This window comes from Trichoplusia ni, chromosome 8 (assembly GCF_003590095.1).
Source record: "Trichoplusia ni isolate ovarian cell line Hi5 chromosome 8, tn1, whole genome shotgun sequence".
Classification (NCBI taxonomy): Eukaryota; Metazoa; Arthropoda; class Insecta; order Lepidoptera; family Noctuidae; genus Trichoplusia; species Trichoplusia ni.
Genome location: NC_039485.1, coordinates 7,665,486 through 7,673,817, shown reverse-complemented (window position 1 = coordinate 7,673,817; position 8,332 = coordinate 7,665,486). Strand labels below are relative to the sequence as shown.

Genomic DNA, 8,332 nt, shown 5'->3' with positions numbered 1-8,332 from the left:
AACCATAGATTACGTCTGTCGTAAAATAATTATCGTTTAAAATATTTACTGGTATACAAACACAACTAAGTATGGATATATGCCTATGAGAACTAAACTTTTTTAAAGTTTTTGTGTTTCTTAATCCTTTGTTTTTCCTTTTTTTAACACTCTCTATTTATCTAGTTGCAATAAGAATATGAATAACCTTCAAGATAAACAAGAAAAATTGAAGAAAAAATATTTCTGGATCTATTCCTCCTTTTCAGATAAATTAGTATATACATACTTAACTTTTATTTTTCATTACGTGTATGTATACTAATCCTTACATCCAAAAACATATACTATGTTCAGTGAGACAGGTAGATTAATATTCGATACCAAACTTTTTGTACATACCTACGTAAAACAGACGCTAAACTATTAACCAGCTAACAGTTCTCAAAATTCTGACTTCTAATAATTCCTTCATAGTTATTTCACATTACTTGCTTAGACACACTTTACCCTGCAAGCGATCCATCACAAATCACGACCGCCGCCGGCACCCTGCATTCCTCGGACTCATGGAAGCTAAATTATGACATATCTCTGTGTTTACAGACGTCATATATTTTTTACTAGTTATGTGACTGAGTGTAGAATACCCTAGTATAAAAGAACGTTGTTTACATAAGTATTTGGTTGTAAAAAAATGATTGTGATAGTCAATGCAATTTAAATTGTAGATACTTAAATTTTTTCCATATCACATACTCTTTGAAAAACATATTGTCAATTGTGTGACTTTGCTTTTAATTTTTCCCATAGGTTATTTTTACCTAAGTCTTCATTGCATTCCAAGTTCACTTAATATCCACAATCAGTATCTAAAAACGTATATTATGAAAAAATATTTTTGAAAAATCTTTATTAGTCGTTAAATTACTCACAAGCAATAACCAACTTACAAAATATGGAACAAGCTCACATGATCCAGAAAAGTTCAAACATTTCGTTACCCATACCCCAACAGTTTCCCAACCCTCCGTATCCTATCCATCATGAATCAGGCCTACCCGCTGATGTTCCTGCGACGTTTACGAGCTGAATTATGACGCATACCTTCCGACACCAGCACTCCATACATTTTGTCACAATACCCTCATATTGGCCTTGTTAAACTTTATTTATTGCCTAATATCTGCGTGTTAGTATGAAATCCTGGGAGTTTCCTTTTTATCAAGGTTTGTTCCTTTCGTATATTGATTTATTTTTTGGTACTTTTGAATTTGGATAATATTAAATTATACAATCTAATCATGGCTCAATAAGATGAATTGACTGATTTATCAAAATGACTAAATTTTGTTATTTGATTTAATACTATTAATACCACTGTTATCTAGAGCGTAATGGAATTTTTGTTTTATATCAATGAATATACAAAATGTACGTTATCTTGTTCCTGTTAAGGGAAACCTTGCCACAAGTTTTTCTTCTTTTCGTATGGTTAATGTACAACCTGACAACAGAGCTGTTTAACGGCCAGTAGGCCTTTAACATTTCGTTTGAAAAACATTTGAAAACTTCTCAAATTCTCTTCATGATATTTTTCTTCACCGTTTAAGTTTCTCTTTTATTAATTTCTTACCATATCGGAGACTCTACCCTGTCAGTGTTACAACATTTGTTGAATAGAATAGTTTAGTCGAAAGAATTTACTGACCTAGCTAATTCTTCCAATCTTCAATAAAAATGAATCGGGTTACATTCAAGCTTAGAAATAATAGTATTTATTTATTCATTTTAAATTAAGATGTAATAATATTGCAATCAAATATCTAATCTAGACCTTTCTATAGTAATGATTTTGTAAAAATGTAGTCTTATTTATTTGTATAAAGAACAATATTAGTGTCAGGGTCGTGATAAATAGCTTTTAATTTTAAATAATTAACTATTGATAACTTTTGAATAATATTCTAATACTGTGGAATAATCATACATTTTTGTCAATTTTTAAAATTGTTCGCGAAAGAGATTTATTCCATATTTTATATGACAATGTTTTATCCCTAAGACTGACTTCTGAGGGAAAAATAAGTACAATTTACAGGCAAAACATCCACAGCATTTTCATAATATAAAGAAAACCTTTACGTGAAAGTAGTCTCTCTTTATAATGACCACTGCATCATATCAATTTGAGATCCAGGGAAACGCTATCTACGAAGAAATTGCAGTTGGTTTTCATGTCAACCAGTTTTTGTGCGTCGGCTTATACGTCTCAAGTACCTACGTAACTAGTATAATTTGCTGGCCACAAAAAAATAATTATTCTCCTGCCTATTAGCTATGGTTAGATCAGATGAAAATAGAAAGTTAATACCACATGAAATAGGCAAATTTCTAATGGAGGCCAACGCTGCCTTTTAGTTTTCTTACGAGCAGTTTCACCCGATGTCGCATGTTAAATTACGTTTTTTTTTTCTCGTATTAAGTGTCAGGTATATGAGAAGTTGATACTCTAATATTAGTTGTGTTATATAGTTAGTCACCTATTGCCATGTCATAAACATTGTTATGTTTCTTCATTTTTCTGTTCTCTATTTGCCTCGGTTTGTTTAATGTCAATAGATACTATGTGTACTAGTAAAGAAAAAATGTTTAGAGACACAATTGTACAAATAGCATTTGATTTACACATTCAGGCCGGTATTAAATAAAACCTTTCAGGCTGCTTTTCCTTCCAAGCTATCAGCTAGATTCTGACTTTGAATTCAGACAGTACATAAAAATCCCCCAAATTGTAGAGCTCCTCATTTTTAAAGTGTATAAAAGAAGAAACCCTTCAAACAAGCCACTAACATCTAGTATAATTAGTATAATAATTCACACTCAAATGTATTACTACAGTATTTTGTATACATGTACTTGATGTACTAAATGAACACACATATTTACATATCATACTCCCATCCACACAACACAGTATCACAGCAAGTCAACGATATGCTTCACAAAATTTGTACCTCATAGTTGTAACACGACTAAATGACGATGTAATTATAAAGCTTCCGTTTGCAAATTACATGTTTTTTTACCTTATTAGCCAGCACTGTTTGTTATGCATGAGGTTATTTTTTATCTTTAAGGCTTACCTATTTCATCATTATAACAATACCTGCGAACATAATATACTTTTTTTGTCTTATCAAACAAATGTGCACTTTGTGTTTACAGCTGTAGGTTCGTAATTCCTTGTAACCTTCTAACAGCGATTAGTTTCTATGAGATCTATGTAGAACTATGCATAACTGTACCTATATTTCGAGCGTCAATTGTTCGCATTCCAGCCCTAATCATGTCTCCAAGGCGACGTTCCCAGTACTGATGCGACAGCCGGCCAATAGCATAGATTGACAAATAAGCAACGTAGACGGCCAATTGTTGTTGTTGATTGTACTTGCGTGGTTGCGTGAGAACTTGCTAATAATGAGCTATGTATCTTCATACTACTCAATGTAAGTAGACCTACTTGGTCAAACGTGCTGAATTCCTGTTCAACCAGATAAGTCTTTTGTTTCTTCTTTCTTTTGTTTTTTTTTCTCGGGTTTCAATTTCAAATACTGTACGAGATTTTTAACCTTATTTCTTCTTATTTATATTTCAAAAAGTTTATAGGTTATTTTATCGTCCGGCAGGATTTTTTAACTTAATATTAAGAACGTACAACGATCAGTCTTAACAGCTCAGTAATAACTAATAGCCAAGGCATTGATAACTAGATTCCTTTTACGATACATCAAAAGTAGAACTTTACACAAATACTTTTATGACCAATCCGTATGAAAGCTTAAATAATAAGTCAATATTTATGCAAATATAAAAATAAAGTTTAAATAACACACCATGACTCACATCTAGATAAAAAATGAACTGTACACAAATACTTTGATGACCTGAACACATGAAAGCTGAAATCATAAAATATATGCAATTATAAAAATACAATTTAAAATTACATACCAGTTCTACAGAAATTAACCTCATAAATAAAATAACAGCGGAATCGTTGGGAAATCAACAATAATTGAAGCTTTCTTGTACCGTACATTGGACTACATCGAAAGCCTTCGTGTACACCTACCTACCTACTATACCTACCTACATGTTTCTCCGTATGTGTTGTTTGTGTTGTGGGCGGCATCCGGACGCACGCCATTCGATTCCCCGAAGAGGAAATCGTTACGGCCAGCAAATTGGACCCTAACCACTAGTATGGTCGAACACGCAGATGTTCGCTTATATACTCCACACCATGTATACTAAATTGACGATAATAGGTACTTATCCCTTGCCTCTGTTGCTAAATTCGATGTACGAATAATTTTATGTTTTGGCATGTATAAAAAAAAACAACAACTTTTATATCGGCGAGTATTCAACGTTGTTAAATATAGGTACACATTTTATAATATCGGTCTTCGTCAATTTACGCAGCAAAATGGAAACGAAACTGCTACGAATACAGGAATAATACAAAAATAATAAAATAAACAATAATAGTGGATGTACTATCACCTATTTGATAAGCAACGGTAACTGCTCGTATCAATAAAGGTTTAGAGGTATTAAATTAGGAATATTGTTATTTCGTAAGCGCAGATACTTGGGATACGACGTCTTTTAAAAATGGGGCCATAAACAAATTCATAAGTAGGCTTCGTTCACGTTTTATGCTTTTTTAAGGGAGCCCCTTGAGGGGCGCCGGTAAAGTGAAACGCGGCGTAAAGCCTGCGGTGCCCTGCTGGGAAACAAGGGGAAAGGGGATTTAAAAATTTCCTTTTGCTCTCTTAAAAGCCAAGGAAGAGTTAGCTGCTTAAATTGTATGAAATGTGTTTCTGATTTACAGTATTTGGTTACACAGTATAGTGTATACACATTTATAGGTAGGTTTTGCTTTTATTTTATTGATTTTTTTTTCTTGTTATTTTTTCTTAGCGTGACTATGATACAAAAGTAGAATTACAATTATTTGTGCCTCTTTCAATAACACACAAAGTGTGTCAGAAATATAATCCAGATAAGTAGCACACCACAACCGTACGTTCGTATCATTTCCTACAAGCAGATACAAATAACAACAATATTCTCGCAAAGGAAATTACATTTCATTGTCCGTCCGCGCAAACAGAACAGACACCATTTTTAATTCAAAACACACAGCAACCCATACGCATTAAAATAGGTTTAACCGCCAGCCGTTCCATTTTCAAAAAAATAAAATAAAACAAAAAGCCGCGTTCCCGCCATTTCTCCGGGCCGCACCGCAAATTCCAGTGGAAAAAATCGTATTTCGAACGCGGTTTGAATTTTAATTGACGTTGAGCCAACAACGCGATCGGCGTTGCGAACATTTTCGAGTTTACATCTCGTTCGGTCGGGGCTGTGGGCTGCGGGAGCTGGCCCACAACATGTGGCCTATAAAAGTGACGCCACACGTCCGCAACCTCGACCTCCCTTCAGCGGTGCGTATACACGTACAACTTACGCTTGACAACCCTTCGAATGCATCCTCTTTAACATCTAGTAGAAATTTATGTTGTGAATGTAAAATTAAATCCATGTCATTGCATCTCCTAACAAATTTGCACATTGTTCGAACCCTGAGTTACAAAACTTCGTATTGAAAGCTTTTACACGTCATATCAATACAAGCACGTAGATAAATGATCAAATGTCACATAATACCATCAACGTATAAATTACACTGCGAGCCGCTGTAAATATAAACATTATTACTCACATGATTATGTAATTTCCATTCTATCTACATCATCGTATTACATTTTTCATAATTTTCAGAGCTGTTCATAAAAAAATTAATACCTTGGTTTATTGTTGTCAGTCACGTGCAGTTCAGTTCATGAAACCGCTAAATTACAACAAACAATTTGGCGCGCTCATTATTCGCGAGTTCATCACGGCTTTACGTACAAATTATTCGACAAAGCCGTGGTAATGTCGAATGTCCGCGGATAATTGCGAAATAACCGCGAGACAACCTTCTCCCGTTACGTTTAATTTGGCGCCTCTATATTTGTGCAAATTGAGGACAATTAGGCATCGCTTCAGTTTATATTGTAGTCCTAATATCTTATAATGAAATCTAAAGTATCACTTCGACTGGCTGTTGCATAAAAAAATATGAAAGACTACTCAGCTTACTTTCAGATCCACGAAACAGGATTACCTACAACGACCTAACGGTGGATTTAGTGTTAACGAATTCTTGTGTTTTACAGATAATATGCTGCTACTGACCAGGACCAGTGCAGCGACTACCAACCCGAAACCCCTATTACATTAAATCGATGTGTACTCAAAAATGACGCATGTTGCCAAACGTAAAGCGAACACGTCACGTGAATGATCAGACGTCGAGCTGCTCGGCACACACACAGCGATGCAAGAGATATGCAACACCGCTGCCTTGCCGCTCGACACTAACCCGCTGGTTCGCAAAATAAAATGCGAAGAGTTCCCCGCCATCAGAGGGAAGCAACACACGAGAGTTGGCATGGGGGTGCGAGATGAAATGGAAGAGGAGTTCGCCGTGAAGACCAGGAACACACCGCCGATGGGACCTGCGCCGGGCCAGGAGCACCCGCGCATGGAGCACGGCGGCAACGGCTTCTGGCTAGCCGCCGTCACCACCACCGGGGCGCCACATCCCATGCTCGAGACATGCACCGAAACTGGCTTCATCAACAGCCAACCCTCTATGGCAGAATTTATGACAGCGTTGCCTCAGTTAGGAGGAGGTGAACTAAGCCCCCAACATACTCCGCCGGGGTATGCGCCTGACCTGCCCTCTCCTGGCGGTGGCCTCAATGTTCCTGAATATCCTTGGATGAAGGAAAAGAAAACAACCAGAAAGAGCAGCCAACAAGGTACGTAACAAACCTGTTTTATTCTAGAAACATATAAATTCTGTCTAGTATTTCAAAACAGCAAATAAGCGTCTAAACCACAGTCGCTCTGCGAACACGAAGCGCTCGCCAATAGGAAAATGGCTCCTTCATCAAAGACGGCATTCGTTTCGTAAGTGCGCCTAACTGCCGCGTGAATAACTACTTCGAAATTATTATTGTGCCTTTCAACGGCAGCAACAAATGGCTATTCAACCATTGTATTCTGGTTCACGGTCTCAGAGTTTCTTTAATGAACATCAAATTACTCCGAAATATATTGAATTGTGGCGCGACGACGCCGACGTTTTGTGTCTGTAACTGTTGTTGTGAGCTGGTGTGGGAGTGGTATCGCTACGCGCCGGCAGAGGTATTATCCAAGCCACCGACCCGCCGCCAACATGCCGTGTAACGGAACGGAATACCCGACATGCACTATAACCACAAATTATAAGTGAGAACATTTTAGAACATCATTTTTATATGCTGACAAGGCTTGTAGGTAAATATATCAACGAATGACGTGGGAGCCGCTGGTGTATATCGGGAACGATTGACTTTCAGATGTAACATTTAATTGCTTTTTTAACTTCTAAAAAACTACTGATATGAAGCGGGAATAAATTACAGATTCTTTTTAATAAATTTCTAATAACATGATGTTTTATACAATTAAACGTCAGATAAAAGACGAAATGACCCCAAATTTGTCAGTGGGACAAAACGTGTGTTAGGGAGAACAATGAGCGGTAGATGATCCATCACCATCCGTCGTGAGAACCGACCCTCACCTGGTGAGCGATACATCATGGAGGATGCGATACAAATTGCGACAGATCTGTAGCGACCTTTAGCTTGGGAAAATATTGATACAATTAACAAGGGCTTTTGACAACGATTCACTTCTTTTGTTTTTACAGTGAAATTACAAACAACTAATAATTGATTTGGTGATTTCGATTATACAATCCGAGCTATAACTGTAATCAAAATTATTTGGATGTTCGAAACTGTTCATAATGTTAAAATGATCAGTATTAACGCAACATAAAACATTGTTCATTTGATTATAGTTATTAAGTTATGATTTTTGGTTGGAATATTTATAATTTATGATGGATTATGCTATAGCTACTATAAATGGTATGGGAAATCCCTCGATCGAAATACGAAATTAATTCCGTAGTAGAACCTATTCGGTTGAAATACAACATAAAGTCGAATAGTATTGATTACTGATACGGTGATACCACATTTATATCAACTTACGATTCTAGGAACCGTTGCAATATGAACTGAATACGCGTTCACCTTTCTATAAATCATAACTCCAATCAGACGCGATGATTCTACACTTTCGTCTCGGTCGTTCACATTTGCAAGCATCCCACTTT

The 8,332-nt window shown here is 36.1% G+C and overlaps 1 pseudogene; it reads left to right on the top strand.

The window, feature by feature from the left end:
* Nucleotides 1–6,278: 6,278 nt before the first annotated feature.
* On the top strand, nt 6,279–7,939 carry LOC113496903 (annotated as a pseudogene).
* The last annotated feature ends 393 nt before the right edge of the window (nt 7,940–8,332 follow it).